This window comes from Helianthus annuus, chromosome 8 (assembly GCF_002127325.2).
Source record: "Helianthus annuus cultivar XRQ/B chromosome 8, HanXRQr2.0-SUNRISE, whole genome shotgun sequence".
In the NCBI taxonomy this organism is placed as follows: Eukaryota; Viridiplantae; Streptophyta; class Magnoliopsida; order Asterales; family Asteraceae; genus Helianthus; species Helianthus annuus.
Window position 1 is genome coordinate 121,814,595 of NC_035440.2, and position 23,571 is coordinate 121,838,165.

The following is a 23,571-nucleotide window of genomic DNA, read 5'->3' on the forward strand; positions in this document are numbered from 1 at the left end:
GTTGAGGAAAAATGAACTAACTATTCATTTTTCACTTCTGAAGAATATCCGTTGAGGAAATGAATATCCGTTTATCCTTCATTTCCAAATCTGAAGAATACCCGTCGAGGAAAATGACTCCGTTTGTTCATTTTCGTTCTGAAGATTTATCCGTTGAGGAAATGAATATCCGTTTATCCTTCATTTCCAAATCTGAAGAATACCCGTTGAAGATGACCCCGTTTGTTCATTTTCGTTTCTGAAGATTATCCGTTGAGGAAATGAATATCCGTTGTGTAATCCTTCATTTCCAACTCTGAGGAAGCAACCGTTGAAGATGACTCCGTTAGCTCATTTTCGTTTCTGAAGATTTATCCGTCGAGGAAATGAATATCCGTTGTGTAATCCTTCATTTCCAACTCTGAGGAAGCAACCGTTGAAGATGACTCCGTTAGTTCATTTTCGTTTCTGAAGATTATCCGTTGAGGAAATGAATATCCGTTGTGTAATACTTCATTTCCAACTCTGAGGAAGCAACCGTTGAAGATGACCCCGTTTGTTCATTTTCGTTTCTGAAGATTATCCGTTGAGGAAATGAATATCCGTTGTGTAATCCTTCATTTCCAACTCTGAGGAAGCAACCGTCGAAGATGACTCCGTTAGTTCATTTTCGTTTCTGAAGATTATCCGTTGAGGAAATGAATATCCGTTGATTAATACTTCATTTCCAACTCTGAGGAAGCAACCGTTGAAGATGACCCCGTTTGTTCATTTTCGTTTCTGAAGATTATCCGTTGAGGAAATGAATATCCGTTGTGTAATCCTTTATTTCCAATTCTGATGAAGCAACCATTGAAAATGACCCGTCTGTTCATTTTCGTTTCGGAAGAATGACCGTTAAGGAAATGACAAGATATTGCCTTACATATCATTGGTGGTTATTTGGCAAATTCACAAATAGACTCCTACGAATAAATTTCGGGACGAAATTTCCTAAAGTAGGGGAGACTGTGACACCTGTGTCACCGCGACCATCAAACAAATACCAAGCCGATGAAATATTGTATTTCATACTTGGGATCTTGTATAAATATGTGTATGTTTTGCACATATCAATTATTGTTCAATTTCAAACTCTACATTGCTTTCTAGAGCATTATACGCAAACTGGTGCGTAAACGTACTCAGTTTAATGCGACAAATACTCCGGAACATCAACATATACTCAACATACCTTAAATAACCTTTACATAACTTAGAAATAAGTTTTGAAGGCTTGGGTATAGCAAAAACAAGTTAATTCGCTTACAGGGACTAAACTTGACAAACTGCGAAAGTATGCCAATTTGAACTGTAACGAACATTCCGGAACATGTTCATAAGTTAAACATACCCTAAATATCCTCTACATAGCTTAGAAATAGGCTTTGAGGTGTTTGGTATGCTAAAACAAACTTTTGGATCATTCAGGGACTAAAAGTGTCAAAAAGTGCACAAGTTTGCACTTTCGCGCATAACTTACGTTCTGAATACATCCGGACATCCAAAAATTTATGTAAGCATCCTTATATTATGCCTTAGTGTTGGGCATGAGAAAAATCCATTCGTCGCGTCATTTGGATCGTCTTTCGCGCTTATGCGCATTCCGTCGTAATTAAGCGAACATCGCAATCGTACGGCCAAACGAACCGACATCCGGAAAATTTTTGAGCATATTTCATGTCCCCTACACTTTAACTTCATCTTAGAGCCTTGAAATGAGGTTAACGGGGCTTAAACGTGCCAAAAATGGGCCAAAATACGTGTTTCTGAAGTGCAGGGACCAAAATTGTAAATTCTGATCTGGGAACCTTAGGCGGGGCGCGTAAGGATTTACCAAATCCTTACGCGGGGCGCGTGAGACTGTCAGACAGAAAAATCTTTGCATTTAATGCAGTTTGGCCTTTCGTTCGATCAAGGGGCAATGCCCTTTCACCCAATCAGGAGCCAAGGGCCAAGTTCTGACTTACCACAAGAATTTGACAAGTGTACGCTCGAGATCGCGGCACGATATTCGATAAACGATCCTAACGGTTCCACTTTTCCTATAAATACCCCCCCCCTTTGTTCCAAAAACCCACAAAATCTGATCTTAAGGCTCTAAGTTGGAACCATTGTTCCATACCTGAGCTATTTGATCTAGATTAGCACTCGGGGACCTTCCGTAAGTCTTCTTTCGCTCTTTTATCGCTTTTCGAGTCCGAAAGTCAACATTTTGTTGACTTTCTGCATTGACCAGCTTATGGTCGATGCGAAGTTCATGGAACTTCATAACGTGAGCGTGATCACGATGGTTATAGTCCGTAGTGACTATACCTACTGATCACCACGTTAACTAGGCTCAGTGACGGGTCGTAGTTTCGGCCAAAATGTGCATTCTTGCATATTTTGTAACCAAACTACTCGTGAGCATCAAAGCCGTTTGTTTTGATGTCAAACCTGTTTTCTATACTTAGTTAAGCATGTTCTAACATGCTTAGCTCGTCACTTTTAGTTTAGTGCTTATACAGGGTCGTAAGGTAAGCGATCTAAACCATCGCTTATACTTTCGAACCCGACCCATTTGGTCGATCTTTAGGATCCGACCAAACACATTAGGTGACCATAGCTATAACCTTCCGAGGTTATACCTTGTGGTCACGATGTTAGGCGTTCCAGACGCGTTCTACGCGAACGACGCGTTAGGGTAGCCTAAGCTACCTAAACGGGTCATGATGGGGCGTAAGCACTTAGGTTAGGTTTCATTTTAGTATGTAGGCTTTGTTAAACCATATTACACGAGTCTCCATACTCGTTTGGTTTACGAACCCGCATACTATCCGACCCTCTGATTTTGGTCCGGTATATTAATATAGCTACCTATTAGGTGCCGTCTGATATCCCGTGACCTCTAGCATTATCTGGTTATTATACAAGGAATTCAAAGCAATCTCAGGTGAGTACATTGAACCCCTCTTTTACTGTTTTCCAAACTGTTTTGGGGTGAAACACATGTGCCTACTTGCTACTTTCATGCTTTCCGGTTTTCACATCATATACTGCTATGTTCGATAGTACATATATAATACATGATTTCATTGTGTTTATGCTATGTATGCCCATTGTGTGCGTACTTAGTACATTATTTCATAGCGTACTTAGTACATTATTTCATATTGCATATCTGTTGCATATGCTCATCCAGCATATGAACACATTATTCTACATTTTGAACCGTTGTACTCTACAATACATTTCATGCTACGTACGCCCATTGCGTGCATACGTAGTACATTGTTTCACATTGCATATCTGTTGCATATGCTCATCCAGCATATGAACACATTATTCTACATTTTGAACCGTTGTACTCTACAATACATTTCATGCTACGTACGCCCATTGTGTGCATACGTAGTACATTGTTTCACATTGCATATCTGTTACATATGCTCATCCAGCATATGAACACATTATTCTACATTTTGAACCGTTGTACTCTACAATACATTTCATGCTACGTACGCCCATTGTGTGCATACGTAGTACATTGTTTCACACTGCATATCTGTTGCATATGCTCATCCAGCATATGAACACAGTATACTATATTTTGAACCGTTGTACTCTACAATACATTTCATGCTACGTACGCCCATTGTGTGCATATGTAGTACATTGTTTCACATTACATTTCTGTTGCATATGCTCATCCAGCATATGAACACATTACCCTACATTTTGAACCGTTGTAACCATTTGACTATGTGAACCGTCTTACCCCTTTTGATTTCATGAACCGTCTGTAACCATTGAACCGTGTAAACCAGTTGTATCCGTTGACATGAATTACATTTGACAATAGACATTTGACTATACATGAACATTTCTACCGTTGTTAAACATTTCATCTTGATGGTTTGGTTTGAGTAAGTGATTTAAGTAACGAGGCATGTGTAATATGATACAAGCATGGTGGATACGCCGCTGGTACTTCCTTTATATAAGTGTTTGTATGGTATTACATATCGTAGCGTTATTTGAATCATTTCAATTTGAGACATAGAACATTTTATACAAATAACACGCTTTTCACAAGGCATTGATTTACAAACAACAAATCTTATACAAACTCTTTTTACATGGTCATTCAGTTAACCAGGCATTGTTCTCTTATTTATACATATCATTTGATCTTACCGTTTTTCAAATGATTTACAAGACAAAGCAAAATACGAGGTTCATGACTAAACATTTTCTCCAACTCAAGTCATGAATTCCGTTTTCACAGAACCAATGTATCTCACAGGCATTTTTATGCTGACGTACCTATTTTCACATGTGTTTTCAGGAGATGATGCATAGGACTTATCAAGACATACTTAGGCGGACCTGTGCCTTAGTGACTTAAAACGAGACAAGAACTAGTTAATTCATGTTATGTACACTTTGATTCTTGTTCAGACAATGTAAACTTTCATGTTTGATTTATAAAACGAAACTTCATTTGCCATGGATTTGAAACAATTGATTCTGTTACAACACTCCTCGACGTTTCCGCCACGTTTTGTATGTTCTACGTGGTCGGGGTGTGACAGAAGGGAACCCATACACGTTCCATGAAATAATAAATGTCGTCTTCCTTGCGTTCTAGTTTCTTCTCCATGCCCCGCAGGGACTCAACTTTGAGGTTCTCTTCTTTCAATGCTTCAATCTGAGCGTCACGAATCTGGGTAGGAAGACTAGAATGAATAGTAAGCTGTAACACAAGTACACGCTTAGGTTTTGTTTCCTTACGACTAAGGGCATCAGCCACAACGTTGGCCTTGCCTGGATGATACTTGATTGTGCACTCGTAGTCGTTAAGGAGTTCGACCCATCGACGCTGTCGCATGTTCAACTCCTTCTGATCGAAGATATGCTGGAGACTCTTGTGATCGGTGTAAATGGTGCACTTGGTAACGTACAAGTAATGTCTCCATATCTTGAGTGCAAACACTACTGCTCCCAACTCCAAGTCGTGGGTAGTGTAGTTCTTTTCGTGGATCTTGAGTTGGCGTGATGCGTAAGCAATGACCTTCTCACGTTGCATCAACACACAACCAAGTCTTTGGATCGACGCGTCACAATAAACAACGAAATCATCCGTGCCTTCAGGCAACGAGAGAATGGGTGCGCTACAAAGTTTCGCCTTCAACACCTCATAAAAACACGTCCAATGATGTATTGACACGTGTAATAAACCCTAATAAAGTCAAACATTGAATTTAAGGGACTAATTTTTCGAAAAATCAAAAACTTTGATTATGAGAGGACTGGAAGTGTTATCATACCTAAAATAAGTTCCTAAATAACCTCTTACGATATTTATATTCACAAATGAGCCACTTGTTGATCGAGTGTAGCTGTTTGCGTAATTAATTGAAAGTTTGCGCAATGAAGGGTTAAAAGCGTCAACATGTTAGTTCTTACCTCTGAGTGACCTTTTAACAAACCTGGAACTTCATGATATTTGATTATACTCTCGGGAATTCCAAGTATTGGCCGTCTAAGGTTTTTATGCCTTTAAGGGGCTGTTTGGTAGCCTCTTAATGACCATTCAGATGCTACCTCTTAATGGTTTAAAACTTCTGAATGAATAAGAGGTAACCTCAAGTCTGAATGGTTAAGAGGTAACCTCTGAATGATAAATCATCACATGTTACATTCTTCTACCTTCTCATTGGTAAAATTCTTAATGGTTCCATTAAGAGGTAGCCTCTTAATGACCATTCAGAGGCTACCAAACAGCCCCTAAGTGACGTTACGCGCAACTTTGCAAGTTTAAGGGGTTAAAAGCGTCAATATGTTTAATTATACCTCTGAATGGCCTTTTAACGAACCCGAAGCATCATGATTTTTTATAATACTCCCAAGAATGCCTAATATGGATTAGATAAGGCTTCGAGGCTATTAAACGATGATATGCGCAAGTTTGCGCATTAGAGGGACCAAAAGAGTCTACTTTTGAATCTACGCCTTTTGGTGACCATTTAAGCAAATGTGAGCATAGTAATATTTAAACACTTGCTTGGGAATACCCATTATGGGCCATGGAAGGCTTGGATATCATTAAACAACATTTCGCGCTACTTTGTGCGATTAAAGGACTATTTGCGTCAAACTGCAAAAGTATACCTATTCGTAGGGTATCGAACCTTCCGGAATATGATAATAAGTTAAACATGCCCTAAATATCCTTTACATAGCTTAGATATAGGCTTAGAGGTGTTTGGTGCGCAAAAATAAACTTTTAAGTCAAGCAGGGACTAAAAGTGTCAAAAAGTGCACAAGTTTGCATTTTCGCGCATATCTTATGTTCTAAATATATCCGGACATCCAAAAATTTATGTAACCATTAAAATATTTTATTTTAGTGTTTGGCATGATAAAATTCCATTCGTCGCGTAATTTGGATCGTTTTTCACGTTCGTTCGTGTTTCGTCGTAATTAACCAAATAACGTGATAGTACGACCAAACGAACCGAAATCCGACATATTTTTAAGCATATTTCATATCCCTTATGCTTAGGCATCATTATGGAGCCTTGAAAATGGCTTAACGGGCCTTAAATGTGTCAGAAATGGCATATAACATGTACAGGGGCTGATCTAGTCAGTTTTGAAAGTCAATTATGTTTGGAAAACATAACAGGGACTGATATGGTCGTTTTTGGAACTTAAATCATGCACATATAAAACACAGGGATTGAAACTGCACATCTGCCAAAGTATCGCTGATCTGGGCCATTGCTTGGCGGGTCGCGAAGCCCACTTGGGCCTCCTACGCGGGCCGCGAGGTCACAATTCAGCAGCAGTAGTTTTGGCTGCTGTTTTGGGCTGATGTTTGTTCTTATCACAATCAAAAACCATTTTTATGATACTATGGGCTTGTTAACTGATTTAGCAAAGTGGTTTTACACCTGTTAAGATCTCATGGACCATTCCAACACTTGTCACAATCTTGTTCCTTTCAAAATACTATAAATAGGAGTGAACACCCACTTGAACATTTGCACTTTCCTTTTCAAATCTGCTTTCTCTCAATTCTAAAGAGGATCCTAGACATTTTTGGAACATCTATTCAGTCCATTGGACCCTTGTAAGTATCCTTAACCTCTTTTAATCGTGTTTTATTAGTTTAATGGCCTAAAGTCAAAACCGTCGTAATTAAGGTTTGACTTAGTGATTAATCATTAATGGTCCAGTCAATTCTCGAATTGAAAGTACCTATGAGTTGGTAATTATGTGGATAATAAACCCTTAAAAGGGCACCCTCTGATTCCCACTTTAACTAGGTCAATTGTCGGGTCAAACTTAATTATAAAAAGTCAACAGAAAGCTATTGTGCAAATAAAATCATAATTAGCAAAGTAGAAGCTATGAAACCTGTCTTAACACTTATATAACTTGGTAATAATGTAAGAACATGTCTAAGCATGTTCAACCCGACAATTTTGAGTTTAGGCTCGGTTCGGAACCGAAAGTCGCAAAAGTAGACTTTTTCTTTGACTTTCAGTTCTGACCCGATTTAACTTAGTTTAGACATGCCTTAAAGTTCCATTAGGACCAGGTTATAGGTTAGTATAACTCTCTGAGATTATACAACTTGGTTCCTAATCTATCCGATTCATTTGCATGTTTCCATTATATGCTTAAATGTTAACCATTATGCCCTTTTGACCTTAAAACGAGATTTTTGAAAATGTGAGAGGACAAAAACCTTTGTTACTGAATTATAAACATGTCCTAAAAATTTGACATTAGTTTGAGGTCTAGATTAGGAGTTATGCTCAATATCGTAATTAAGAAGCTTTTTATTAATTAAACGATATAATTAGCATATAACCTATTTAAACCCAAATTTTTATACCAAACTTTTTACCCACTGATGTAAAATAATATTCTAGGATTTTTGAAGATTTTTATTTATTTTTAGGCTGAGCATAACATAGGGTTCTAGCTTTGATTCGGTAATTGTCGGTTATACCCTTTTCTTGCATAAAATGAGTTTTACAAATCATTTTGATACCAAACCTTTTGCTACTGATCTTATATGATAAATAAAATATTTTAAGCCTTTTGGAATGATAAAAATCTTAGCTTTTCTTATAAAACCCCGAAATCTCTTAAAACCGCCTTTTTACGCGTTTTAAGCGCATAGTATGAGTTAAAACCATTTTTAACATATAAGACTTAATACCTACTAGTGTTTTAAGTAATTTTTTTAATTAAACAGTAAGCAAAAGTTTTGAACTCAGAATTCTAATTTTGAACTGTTAAAGCCTATGTGAAATTACCAAAATGCCCCTTTGGTGCATACTTTGGTTATAAATGATAAATTTCACATATGTGCAATACCATACTGATATAACTTATTAAATTAAGTATTTTACTGAATATATCAGACCTAAATCTTAGATTTATAATTAATCTCTTTTATAAGCTTTAAAATGACCAAAATGCCCCTACGAGGCATAGTTTGAGTTTAAATTCGTTTTGGGCATAATAGAAGGTATCCTACTGATATCACAACATGTTTAAGGAATATTAACTTAGGAAACCTGTTCATGACTCATTTGGTTACCGTTACGCACTTTTCGCGTTCGGTGCGGTTTATGTAACTAGTTTGCATAAATTAGCCGAAACGGGTCAAACCTTATCATTTTTATCTCAAAATCCAAAATGTGTTTAGTTTACCCATATTATACAAGTATACAAACTTGTCGGGTCTAAACCACATTCCAATCCGGTCTTCGCTTAATCGTGCGTTTTGGACCGTATATCTTCCTTTAAAACTAACCGGACTAAGTTTAGGCTTAATTAAAGACCCGTTAGGAATCTGATAGGTTATTAAAAATCTTCGTTCCAGATTTAGGAGTCCATTAATAGCTATCTGCATTTGCTGATTGAATACGGTTGAGATAAATTGAATAATTTGCTCAGGTAAATACTTTTAACTTATTTTCCCTTATACGGGCTTGGGGTACGGTATATAAAATACCGCTTGGTCGGGCATTGAATTGTTAATCATAATAAGGTTAATTCATTGAGATGACTCGTTTAAATTGTTTTGTTTGCTTAAAGCCTTTGGGGGGTTAATGACTATGTCCCGGATATCCTTGGCATCATTCATAGAAATGGCCACGACCTAAGCACGAGGTGTAGGCATACACCCGCCAGTGCATATATAAATAAAAAGGTATAACCGCCGGTTTCGAGAATAATTCGTCGTGGGACTATATCATATGGTGCGTTTATTAATCATTAACCCGGTGTCAACCCGGGCTACTGAACGTATAACGAACATGTAATTCTTTTACAAGTTTATATATAAATAATTATCCCAAGTTATAAAAGATGTTTTGTGCCATGTGCATCCAAATCATTTTTCTTAAACATTTTCAAAATGAGTCAGTTAATTGTATTTACCAGTGTAAACTGACGTATTTTCCAAAAAGGCTAAGTGCAGGTACTAAACGGAATAGGCTGGCAACTCCTAGCATCAATAAAGAGTCTTGCAAGCTTAGATGTTAAAGTCTGTTGAACAATTATCTTTTAGTTGATCCGCCTGTGGATCCTTTACATTTCGTTTGTAATACTTTGATATTACTTTTCACTCGGTTTGTAATGTTTATATCTTTTGCTTCCGCTGTGCGTTAAATTGTGTTGTTTGACTATGACGATATCAACTACGTCACGATACCCCCACCGGGCCCACCGGTAATACGTGGAAATATCGGGGTGTGACATGAAACTACCAAGAATGATGGGAATAAGATCGATAGAGAAAGTCTGACCAGCTAGAGTGAGATCACAACCCTTGACGATGTGCGTGGCCTCAAGGTTTTTACCGTTCGCTAGTTCTACAACATGCTTGGACTTCAGAGGGATTAGGGTACGCTTAAGCATCTGACTAACCCGTAAGGACACGTAACTAGTATTGGCTCCCGAATCGAATAAAACAGAAACAAAGTAGTCGTCCAGTAGAAACTTACCCGTCACGACATTGGGATCATTCCCCGCTTCACCCTGACCAATCACGAACACATGACCCTTAGCACCGTTGTCATCGTTGTTCTTGTTTTTCCCGATGCCCTGGTTGTTATTGTTGTTGCGATTCTGATTCAGCTGAGGGCAGTTCCTCTTAAAGTGGCCTTGAGTTTGTCACATCCCCCGATCCCTATCTCCCGGGAACGGGCGGCCGTGAGCCAGTTTCGGTGGTATCACGTTTATTTATCCAATTTGGCAGCGGAAATTTTCATCAGGATCGTAATTAGGAAATATTTAATCAGAGTAAACCACCATGTAACATATGGGTAAAACCCAAGTTTTCAATACACACATTTCATAGGAATAAATCCTATTTATTTAACAAAAACATCCTTTTTATTTTTAGGTAACTTTATTGTCACTTTTCCAAGCCTCCAGTGCTGTCCAGCTGGCTTCTATTTGGCTTTCACATTTTGTTACCTGAAACGCGTTTTAAAACATTTTGTCAGTGGGAAATACTGGTGAGTGAATCCCAGTTTAATCAGGTTTAAATAAAATTCACAGTGAACATTATTGAGGGCGATCCCGCAATTACATTTGTTTCCAAGTTATATCAATTATCACCCGTTGGTACTGTCGACACCCGACTTGTGGAAATGTTACTCCTTAACCAGGATGTAACCAATTTTGTATACAAAACCCCAACATACCCACGATAATTGTATTCTTACAAATACTCAATAACTGTTATTTGCATGGAAAAGTATGTAAGGTTTTGTAAAAACATTTAACAAAAAGAGGATAACTCACATTGTTGTTTTAGGTTATTCTTTAGGGTTTCCTGGTGAATATCTATAATTTACACAAATGCACGTGTGTTAGTATAATAACCCATTTTAACATTAGTAATACCCTCCCCGAGACGGCATTCCAACGACTACGTCAGGCAGAACCACGACAGCCGTTACGGAACCCTAGATCAATCGGGCAGCGTATCTAATACGTCTCCAGGGGTAATAATACTTACATCGTAGCAGAACCTCGCTATTTTAGGGGGTATAATGCCCGGGTATAGTAACGCCACTACAGAAAATTAAGAAAGAAAGAAAGAAGTTGAGCGAGACGGACTAAAGGCCGTTGCCTTCTATTTATAGGGCTGATATCGCGTCTTCACGCGGCCCGCGTTAAGTAAGGCTAACCCTTACGCGGCCCGCGTCAATCTCCGGTCAACGTATAGCTTGGCCCGGTCACCACTAGGTTCGACACGCTCTCGACACGTGTCAGCTCAGGGCTGCGCCACCATTTAGGACGCTCGCGGCCCGCATGAACTTAAATGAAGTTATACGCGGCCCGCATGAACTTAAGATTTTAGCGAAGTCTGGTTACACCCTTACATGGCCCGCGTTAAGTTGAGGTGAGGTCCCATGCGGCCCGCCTCAACTTATTGTTTATTGTTTTTAATTTACTTTATATATTATAATCTACTTTGGGCTCAGTTTTCACATATGGGGTGCATATAAAGACATATTGGGATATTTTTAAAGATATATTAGGGTGTCAGAACTGTTATGAGGGTGTCGGTTTTACCGAGGGTTGTTATATCCTCCCCACCTTGTTTTAGAGCTCGTCCTCGAGATCTACTGAAATAAGTGTGGATATTTCTTTTGCATTTCTGATTCAAGTTCCCATGTGTATTCAGGTCCTCTTTTGGAGTTCCACTTTACTTTGACCACAACTAATCTCTTATGCTTGAGATTTTTAATTTTTCTATCTTCAATCTGTAGGGACCTCTCTACAAATTTGAGTTGTTCATTAACCTCTATATCTTTGAGAGGTACTACGAGTGATTCATCAGTTAGGCACTTTTTGAGATTAGATACATGAAATACATTATGTATTCCTGCCATTTCCTCTGGCAGTTGTAGCTGATAGGCTACAGGTCCTACTCTTTTAAGAATTTTGAAAGGTCCAATATACCTGGGACTAAGCTTTCCTCTCTTGATGAATCTTACCACTCCTTTCCAAGGAGAGACTTTTAATAATACTTTATCTTCTACTTGAAATTCTAATGGTTTGCGTCTGTTATCGGCATAGCTCTTTTGTCGATCACGTGCTGTTTTCAGTCGTTCCTTGACTTGAATGATTTTATCAGTTGTTTCCTGTACTATCTCGGGTCCAGATAATTGATTTTCCCTAATTTCTGCCCAACAGACTGGGGTTCTGCACTTTCGTCCATAAAGTGCTTCGAATGGTGCAGCATTGATACTTGTGTGATAACTGTTATTATAAGAAAATTCTATTAAAGGTAAGTGTTCGTCCCAATTACCTCCAAAATCAATTACACAAGCTCTAAGCATGTCTTCCATTGTCTGAATTGTTCTTTCGCTTTGCCCGTCTGTTTGAGGATGATAAGCTGTGCTTAGATTTAACCTGGTTCCCATTGCTTTTTGGAAACTTGACCAAATATGAGAAGTAAAACGGCTATCTCTATCGGAAACAATTGATAAAGGAATTCCATGTAATGAAACAATTTCATTTACATATAATTTGGCTAATTGTTCCATACTAAAGGTTTCCTTCATTGGTAAGAAATGAGCTGACTTGGTTAGTCTATCTACAATCACCCAGATTGTATCATTACCTTTCCTTGTTTTGGGCAGTTTGGTAACAAAATCCATTGTTATCAATTCCCATTTCCAGACTGGCAATTCTAATTGTTGTAACAAACCTGAGGGTTTCTGATGTTCAGCTTTAACTTGTGAGCAAGTTAAACATTTAGAAACATAAGCTGCTACATCCTTTTTCATTCCTATCCACCAGAAATTTTTCCTTAAATCCTGGTACATTTTATCACTTCCTGGATGCATCGTATATTTAGACTTATGAGCTTCTTCTAATATACGGTGACGTAAATTTCCTATTTTAGGTATCCACATTCTCTTTTTATGGAACCTCCAAATTCCATCTGTTCCTTGTTCTAATTCCTTAATCATTCCCTTTAATTTTTCAGTATCCTCCTTGATTACTGATTCTTGTGCTTTTCTAATCTGATTGTTTAAATCTACTTGTAGATTTAATTTAAGAGAACGTACCCTTTTTGGCTTTTCGTGATATTTTCGACTTAAAGCATCAGCCACTACATTGGCTTTTCCTGCATGATATTGGATATCACAATCATAATCACTAAGTAACTCCATCCAGCGTCTCTGTCTCATATTCAGTTCTTTTTGCCCGAAGACATATCTTAAACTCTTATGATCTGTGAATATGGTAAACTTACTACCATAAAGATAATGTCTCCAAATCTTAAGGGCAAAAATTATGGCTCCTAATTCCAAATCATGTGTTGAATAATTTTCTTCATGACTCTTAAGCTGTCTAGATGCATAAGCTATAACCTTTTGACGTTGCATTAATACACATCCATAACCTAACTTAGAAGCGTCACAAAAGACTACAAAGTCTTCAGTTCCTTCTGGTAACGCTAGCATGGGTGTATGGGTTAATCTTTGCTTAAGAATTTTAAAGGCTTCTTCTTGTTTTAGTCCCCATTCAAACTTAACAGATTTACAGGTTAACTTAGTTAAAGGAATGGCTATTCTAGAAAAATCTCGGATAAATCTTCTATAATAACCGGCCAATCCTAAGAAACTTCTAACTTCAGTTGGTGACTCTGGGGTTTTCCATTTGGTAATTGCCTCGATCTTTGTTGGATCTACATGAATTCCTTCATAATTAACTAAATGTCCGAGGAATTGTACTTGTTCTAACCAAAACTCACACTTTGAAAATTTAGCATAAAGCTTTTCCTCTCTCAATAAACTTAAAAGTAAGTGCAAGTGATTTGCATGCTCTTCTTTACTTTTAGAGTAAATTAGAATATCATCTATGAAAACAATTATGAATTTATCCAAATATAACTTACATATTCGGTTCATCATGTCCATAAATGCGGCTGGGGCATTGGTTAAACCAAATGGCATGACAGTAAATTCATAATGACCATACCTTGTTCTGAATGCGGTTTTAGGAATGTCCTCTTCCTGTACCTTTAGTTGATGATATCCTGATCTTAAATCGATTTTAGAGAAAAATCGAGCTCCTTGAAGTTGATCAAACAAATCATCGATTCTCGGTAATGGATACCGATTCTTAATCGTGACTTTGTTCAATTCACGGTAGTCAATGCACATACGCATTGATCCGTCCTTCTTCTTGACAAATAAAATCGGTGCTCCCCATGGCGATGAGCTTGGCTGTATAAATCCTTTCTCCAACAATTCGTCTAATTGTTTCTTCAGTTCCTGCATTTCAACGGGTGCTAAACGATAAGGTGCTTTGGCAATTGGTGCTGTTCCTGGTAACAGGTGAATTCTGAATTCAACTTCCCTGTCTGGCGGTAGTCCTGGCAATTCTTTTGGAAAGACATCTGAAAACTAGGACACTACTGGAATGTCTTTTAATTCTTTTCCTTTAGTGTTAGTGATTATAGAAATCAAATACACTATAGATCATTTCCTTATATAACTTGCAGTTTTCATCACAGAGATGAATTTAGTGGATCTAGATGGCTTATCTCCTTTAATTGTGATCTTTTCACCTCTTGGTGATTTTATCTGAATTGACTTTTGATCACATAAGATATTAGCTTTATTGGCTATTAACCAATCCATTCCTAACACGACATCAAATCCTACTAGATTCATCGGGTAAAGGTTTGCAATAAGCTTTTGATTAAAAATTTCTATTCTTGCTCCTTGCAAGATTTCATAAATTCTAACGGTTTCTCCATTTGCGGTTTCTACTAAACATTCTTGTGGTAGTTTAGTTAATGATTGATTTAGGAGTTTGCAAAATGAAGTATTAATAAAACTTTGGTTTGCACCAGAGTCAAATAATACTTTCGCAAAAATATCATTAACTAAAAACGTACCAGCAATTACGTCTGGAATCATCCTGGCTTCATCTGCAGTTAAAACGAATGCTCTAGCATTTTTAGTATTCTTGTTGTTTGCAGCTGGAGTCAATTTTGGGCAGTTGGTCTTAATATGACCTTTTTCTCCACAGTTGTAGCAAATTCCATTATTGGCTTTTCTTCTGCAATTTTCTTCCTTGTGTCCTGGCGCCTTACAGTAATTGCAGTAAGTAGAGCATCTTCCAGAATGCTTCTTCTTGCAGTTCCTGCAGTATGGTGCAGAGGTAGAACCTATATTTCTACGGTTGGAATTCCCAGAACGGAATTCTTGAGTAATCCTTTGGGTTAGGTTTCTCCTCTGGTCTTCTTCTCTAGTACGGATTAACTCATCTGTCAAGGTATTGGCTAGTTCTACAGCTTCTTCTATAGTTTGGGGTCTAGCTGCCTTGACTACATGTCTAATCTCTCCAATTAATCCCCAGATATAACGGGAGATTAATACCGGTTCAGGTGATGCAAGGGTAGGCACTATCCTAGCATATTCAAAGAATGTGGTAGTGTAACCTTTACTGTCTACCCCGGTTATTCTAAGATTTAGGAACTTATTTGCTATCTGTTCCTTTTCATTGGGAGGGCAGAATTTCCTTTCTACCATATTTTTAAATTCTTCCCATTCCATATTATAAACCCTATCACTTCCTCTTGACTGGAGGATAGTGTTCCACCATTCTAAGGCTGCGTTTTTAAACAGATTTGAAGCAAACATTATCTTATCTTCTTCAGCACATTTGCTTATTTTTAGAACAGCCTCAGTTTTCTCTATCCAGCGTAAGGCTGCAATGGGTCCTTCATTGCCCGAGAATTCTATTGGTTTACAGGACCAGAATTCCTTGTAAGAACAACCATATGGCATGGTTCTTCTTCTTTTGGGAATGGGCGCTTGAAGTACGGGTCCATTGTTCACGCTGTGTTCCGGTTCACTTGGTCGCTTACTGCTATGCTTACTTTTATTATTCGCTTCTTGAACCGTTTGAATAATAAATGGCATTGCATCTATAATTCCTTGTGCCACTATGTGTTGAACGGCACTATTATCCATTTGATTTCCATTGTTATTGTTGTCCGGATTCTCATTAACCACATTATTGTTATTCTGGTTATCGTTATTCAGATTATCTTGATTTCCCTCGTCGGCCATCTGAATTTTACACAATTACCAACTATTAATATCACAAATAATATTTGAATATAGCCACTCATATGACACGCACTTTTAACCAAAAGCGTCGAGCATTGCGACTTTTACTCTATTTATATAGTATGCATCATTACACACTAGTACTGAAATTTAAATTACAATACCGACTGAAATGTAAAGCTACAATACTAATAGTAGGCATCTGTAGTTTTTTTTTTCTAACACATACACACATATACTATTTTATTATTATTATTATTACTACCGTTCCTGCCATCACCTTCACTGATATGGATTCATCCAAAAATCCATATTACGCTCATCGTATTTCCATACGAGGCGTTCTCCCACCTGTCGCATTCTCTCACTGTTTTCTAAAATTTCCTCCACAAAAGTCCTATGTTCTTGGACATTTTCTGCACTCATTGGGGGTGCAGGTTCTAGGACTGGGTTTGGAAACTGGGGTACGGGTTCCTGATACGGAGGTATAGGGGCCTGGTACGGGTATGGATTCTCTAAAATTTCCCTAACATATGCATCACTAATGTTATAGGGATCTTGAGGATCTAACCCTGGGTAAGCTCCTAAGTTGGGCATTGGCACATTTTCCTGTATTGGGTTTTGTTGCACGTAGTCCCTAACATCGTCCCACCAGGGGTCGTAGTTGTTTGGGTCTAGAGGATCTGGTGCAGGTACCCTAGGTATCTCCTCCGGGTTGTAATCAGGTATTTCTATCTGGTTTTCTACTTCCATGGGTTGGTCAGGATTTTGTGGTTGTGGTGCTAGCATTTGTTCCAGGTTTGGGTCAGCAGCAGTGGTTGCTAAAATATGGATATTAGCGATACCCCTATTGAGCATATCCTGATTATAAGCATCAGTCTCTCTTTTTGCTGCGGCTAACACTCGCTGTTCCTGCAACTTTTTCATTCTTTTCCTACGCTCGTGCGCTCCCCTACTGAACCATCCCCTCTTTTTCTGAGGAAATGGCTCTTCAGACTGAGCCTTAAACACAAAGATTCCTTCTTTTGTGTCAGCAGAATATCCCGAGAGGGCAGGCTGAGAAGAGGAGGTGCCTTTGCTCCTAGGCGAACCAGACAGTTGACGATAGGCGTCAGAAGGTCCTTGGTCGCTCATACTGTAAACTAACAAATAGTCAGATAACACATAGCAAGAAATACAGTTATACACGTATTTCCATAATTTATTTCCTAACACTTTTAAATTTCGATGTCAGCAGAACATTTCTGTGGCTGAATCAGTGGCATAGCTCTGATACCACCTTCTGTCACAGCCCCCGATCCCTATCTCCCGGGAACGGGCGGCCGTGAGCCAGTTTCGGTGGTATCACGTTTATTTATCCAATTTGGCAGCGGAAATTTTCATCAGGACCGTAGTTAGGAAATATTTAATCAGAGTAAACCACCATGTTTTATAACATTAAACATATGGGTAAAACCCAAGTTTTCAATACACACATTCCATAGGAATAAATCCTATTTATTTAACAAACACATCCGTTTTATTTTTAGGTAACTTTATTGCCACTTTTCCAAGCCTCCAGTGCTGTCCAGCTGGCTTCTATTTGGCTTTCACATTTTGTTACCTGAAACGCGTTTTAAAAACATTTTGTCAGTGGGAAATACTGGTGAGTGAATCCCAGTCTAATCAGGTTTAAATAAAATTCACAGTGAACAGTATTGAGGGCGATCCCGCAATTACATTTGTTTCCAAGTTATATCAATTATCACCCGTTGGTACTGTCGACACCCGACTTGTGGAAATGTTACTCCTTAACCAGGTTGTAACCAATTTTGTATACAAAACCCCAACATACCCACGATAATTGTATTCTTACAAATACTCAATAACTGTTATTTGCATGGAAAAGTATGTAAGGTTTTGTAAAAACATTTAACAAAAAGAGGATAACTCACATTGCTGTTTTAGGTTATTCTTTAGGGTTTCCTGGTGAATATCTATAATTTACACAAATGCACGTGTGTTAGTATAATAACCCATTTTAACATTAGTAATACCCTCCCCGAGACGGCATTCCAACGACTACGTCGGGCAGAACTACGACAACCGTTACGGAACCCTAGATCAATCGGGCAGCGTATCTAATACGTCTCCAGGGGTTATAATACTTACATCGTAGTAGAACCTCGCTATTTTAGGGGGTATAATGCCCAGGTATAGTAACGCCACTACAGAAAATTAAGAAAGAAAGAAAGAAGTTGAGCGAGACGGACTGAAGGCCGTTGCCTTCTATTTATAGGGCTGATATCGCGTCTTCACGCGGCCCGCGTTAAGTAAGGCTAACCCTTACGCGGCCCGCGTCAATCTTCGGTCAACGTATAGCTTGGCCCGGTCACTACTAGGTTTGACACGCTCTCGACACGTGTCAGCTCAGGGCTGCGCCACCATTTAGGACGCTCGCGGCCCGCATGAACTTAAACGAAGTTATACGCGACCCGCATGAACTTAAGATTTTAGCGAAGTCTGGTTACACCCTTACACGGCCCGCGTTAAGTTGAGGTGAGGTCCCATGCGGTCCGCCTCAACTTATTATTTATTGTTTTTAATTTACTTTATATATTATAATCTACTTTGGGCTCGGTTTTCACATATGGGGTGCATATAAAGACATATTGGGATATTTTTAAAGATATATTAGGGTGTCAGAACTGTTATGAGGGTGTCGGTTTTACCGAGGGTTGTTATAGAGTTCCACATTAGAAACACCCTCTGTTATTACCCTGCTGTTGTTGCTGCTGCTGATTCTGTGGAATTTGTTGCTGCTGGCGATTCTGATTTGCAGGATACAGGCTCTTGCAATCCTTTGCTGTGTGACCAGGTTTGTTGCATCTATGACAGTGACCCTTGTTGCACGGCCCGCTGTGGTGCAAGTTACAGCGATTGCAGTTAGGGTGATTTCCCTTATACCCACTCTTACCTTGATTGGCAGAAGATTGCTGGTTGGGACTCTTGTAGTCATTGGTTCTTCGCTGCTGAGACTGAGGCTAAGTAGAGCTTGAACCCTTGCTAGAATTTCCATCCCACTTACGCTTGTTGTCACTTGGAGCATCAGAAGTAGTGGTAGCACTAATCCGCTTAGGCAGCCTGTTCTGCTCGACTGCCTGATCAGTGAGGCGGTGAGATAGTCGTATGATCTGCTGGATCGTACGGAGGTTCGCTGCAGTTACCATACACTGAATCTCTGGGACTAAACCTTTGATGTAAAGCTCGATACGCTTGTAAGGAGGATTCGCCATCTTGGGACACAAAGCAGCCAATTCGTTCGATCTTTTCGTCTAGGCTTCGATCTCTGACCCTACCATCTTGAGGTTGTAAAACTCTACCTCAAGCTTGTGAATATCATCCCAATGACAATATTCTTCCTTAATCAGCTCTTTAAAATCGTTCCATGGGGTGGCATTAGCAGCTATCAACCCTAGCATCTGCACCTATGCGTTCCACCAAGAGAGCGCACCACCTTCGAGTGTTCTAGTTGCAAACTTCACCCTACTGGCTACAGGGCATTCACACATCTCAAAGATAGATTTGATCTTCTCAAACCAGTGAAGAAGACCTACGGCTCATCCTGTGCCATTGAAGGTACTAGGTCGACAGTCTATGAAGGTCTTGAACGTACACACTCGAGGCTGAGCAGGTTGACCTCCTGGTTGGGCTGCTGCTAGAGCCTCCGTAACCCGTTCATTGATTAAGGACGTCAGTTGAGCCTGAGTCAAGTTGAGACGTCCACTCATGATATTCACATCTAGAAAAAACACAAGTGAGAATGGTGATGTAGAGGTGTGAAAAGTATGGGATGACTGAAGAGAGTGAGCACGTAAGGTTTCAGGCAAACAGTTGCATGTCAAGAGGGTACATTTAAGCTAATAGGCAACATACTACTACGTTAAATAAGCATACCATGAGCAACACACTATGTAAATAAGCATACCATGAGCAACACATAAGTTGTTTCAAAAACCAAAAGTTGTCAAGTTCCTTGTTCTCATAACCATATGCCGTGGGGGCTACCCCATAGTTTTAAACCACTAGACCTGTACCATATCGACTATTGACTTAAGTTATGTTGCGTGCCCCAAGTCAATGTCTCTCCTCATTGACTAAGTGCCCAAGTACATTAGTCCATGCCCGTCCTCTGCGGCACAGTGTGAGGCTTGTCAGACCTAATAGCGCAATTTAACTAATGACCCGTTCGCTATTGGCCCAGCGATTAAGTCAATATAAAAATGGGGAACTTCAAGATAGAGTTGTTGTCTAATAAGCTTAAGGTTGTCGCTCTTCCCAAGGAGAGCGGAGGTACGTATTCTACCCAAGGAGAATACACAGGTTGCATCCCACCCAAGGGGGATAGTTGTTGTTGTTTAACCCATTCCCAAACCACCGGGAATCCCATGCTTTGAAGAAAAGTGTGAACTCACCTTAGATTAGCTCGGCAGATATATGGTCACTTGAGCTAATGTGGTTAACCACGTCGTAACATGGTTACCATACAAGTCAGGTTCATATTCAAGCAATGCACGTATTTGTTCTACACGTATACTAACAGGTTAAGTACACAGAATGATCATGGCATACACGTAGTATCATGGTAGTTAGTTAACAACACATATCATGTTTAACAGTAGCATTTACGTACCCGTACAAAGCCCAAGTGTGGGGCCCGATTACATGGCCCTGTGCTAGTGTGCGAGTCCAAAACAAGTGTGCGAGTCATGTGGTCTCGAGTCGAGACTGTGCGGTCTCGGTTCATGCATTCTTCAGTCGAGACCAGGTGGTCTCGAGTCGCAACCAGACCCACAACCATGGTCTCGAGTCTTGTTGTTTTTGTGCAGGTATGGTCTCGAGTCGAAACCAGTTGATTCCGACTCGCAACCTCAGTCAAGACCCGTATATTGTAACTGATTTCCTTAAATTTAACCCATTATCTCCGTAACATCAGTCCACACTTTTGGCAGTTTCAAATCAGATCAAACAACACTTTTAGCAACAATCATATGCATTCATGCGATCAGATTCATGAACAAGTAATTAACCAAATCACCCATCATTCAAATAATATGATTAACTCTTAAACTCTACATCATCATATAACCCTAATGATCAACTAAGCTTTAACCCGATTCACCCACAAAGTTGTTTGCCATGCCAACAATTCATCAACCAGATTGCATACAAAACATATGAATAATTAAATCATGAAAGCATCGATTGTCAAAACCTTATATCAACCAATTGTTCCAGCCTCGTATAACGGTTTGCATGAACAACAAATCCAGTTTCATTATCTCACATATTATCATCATGGTCAAATATTTATTTCAATTTCATGAACACATATCATCAATGGATCTACTAGCATGAAACCCTAAGTCATTATGTAAGATCATAACAATCACAACAGCACGTATCATAACAACTGACAACGACATAAGGAAAGGAAGTGTGCGGTTTGTGGGCGAGTGTGCGACCCGAAAGGGTGTTGTGCAATTGGACAATTATTGTACACTCACAACTATAACATTCACATAACACATAACATAAACAACCTCATAAACATTCAATTAAATTCAACACATCAACTAGTCAAGTAGTGTACATATAGGTTACATCGAAGCACAAAGAAAGGCTCTAAAATACGAGTTGTCACAGAAGTTTACTCGTGTATAAAATTAATAATATTTCAAACATATATTTATGTAACAATTGATCAAAACCAAACTCCTCGTGGAGTTTAAACTCAAATAAATCAATAAATCAACATATAATTGGAATTAACTCTTTTTGTTTAATGCAGTGTAACTTAAATAATCCGTTTCATTTTATCAAGTGTCGTAACCGATCTTGCTTAAATGGCTATCATTAAGAATTAAATAAATCGTTATAACCACTTTGATGAAAGTTTTTTTTTATATATAAAAAAGAAACACACCGTCATGTGATTCAATTCAGTTCGAAATGGTTCTAAAATCATCATCGAACCAAACCTGCATGCAAATGTTGCATCTTCTAGCAAAAGTAACCTCCATGACAAGATAGCATCACCATCTTGTTAACTCAACGAAGTCTAATGACGACATCTTCGAATTGGAGCATCGCTGCAACTGTGTGAAGTCATCTGAGCTATCACATCAGATCGAACCACAACCTTCATCTTTGCTCGCCAGTTTAACACAACCGCTAGCACTATCGTTCCCATTTTCAGGATTCAACGGCCACCATCTTCCGTTCAGTAGTTCAATTGCAGTGGTCCAAGACCAATCAGAAGTGCCCTCGTCTCAGTTAAGCCGGAAAAGACAACACGACAACCAAACGCAACCGCCTCCTCAAGCCTTTGTCTATCTCGTCTTCTGAATGCCCATCCTTTTAACGATCACATAAAAGATATTACACAGACCTTTTAGAATCATCAATGGGTTAGACAGATTTTGTTTTCTGTAGCCGATAACTTAGTTCCATTTCAGAGAAGTCAGGTACATCAACAGCACCCACTACACTTCAAAACAAATAGGTCCACAAATAATTTGTATTGCATGCGTTAACATTCATAATACGCAGGTACCACTGAAACAACAACCCTATAAGTCAAGGATGATAACAAAGGGAAAAGTACGGCTTCCACTGAACCATCCTTAAGTGATTGTCATCAACCAAAGGATTCACCAACAAATCAAAAGAAAAACAACCCACCTGGTACACCCACAACAACTTTCACTATTCATATAGTTTACGGCGTATACACAGTCCACGTTATTTGTATTAACAAAAAAATGGTTTCTTAGCAACGTCCACGCACACATACAACATAATCAAAGAAATAGAGAAGACCCATGGATTTATTGGTACGCCGTCCACACCACTAAACACCCCAGCTCACCAGCAAACTAACGAACAAGACGATTGGAAGGATGATGAATGGTGGACAACCAGTATGGACGAAATCAAAGAGACATTCAAACCTTATTTAAATTGATCATACTATCTCGTTCGACGTGGTTACTGTGGTCCCCCGATTTAAAAATTTATCAGTGACTTTCAGACGACCTTTTCTTCTTACCTTTAAGCATTTTAGTACATTTTTGGGCCATTCGGCCAGAAATCAAAATCAAATGATCACTTTTTTATACAAACAAACTGGGAAGTCCATATTAAAAAATTAAATAAATAAACAAGCGTACTACTAAAGTAGTAAAAAACAAACAAATAACTAAATGAAAAAAGAAACATGAGGTCCAGTTTGGTAATGATTTCCACTTCCAGTATCTCGTTTACCAACTATTGTATTCTTGGTTTTTATGTCAATTATGTAATTCATGAATTGTTATATTAACGATACTACCACAATACTTTAAAAGATAAACCAGGTGAAACAAACCATGCAAACTGCAGGCCAACA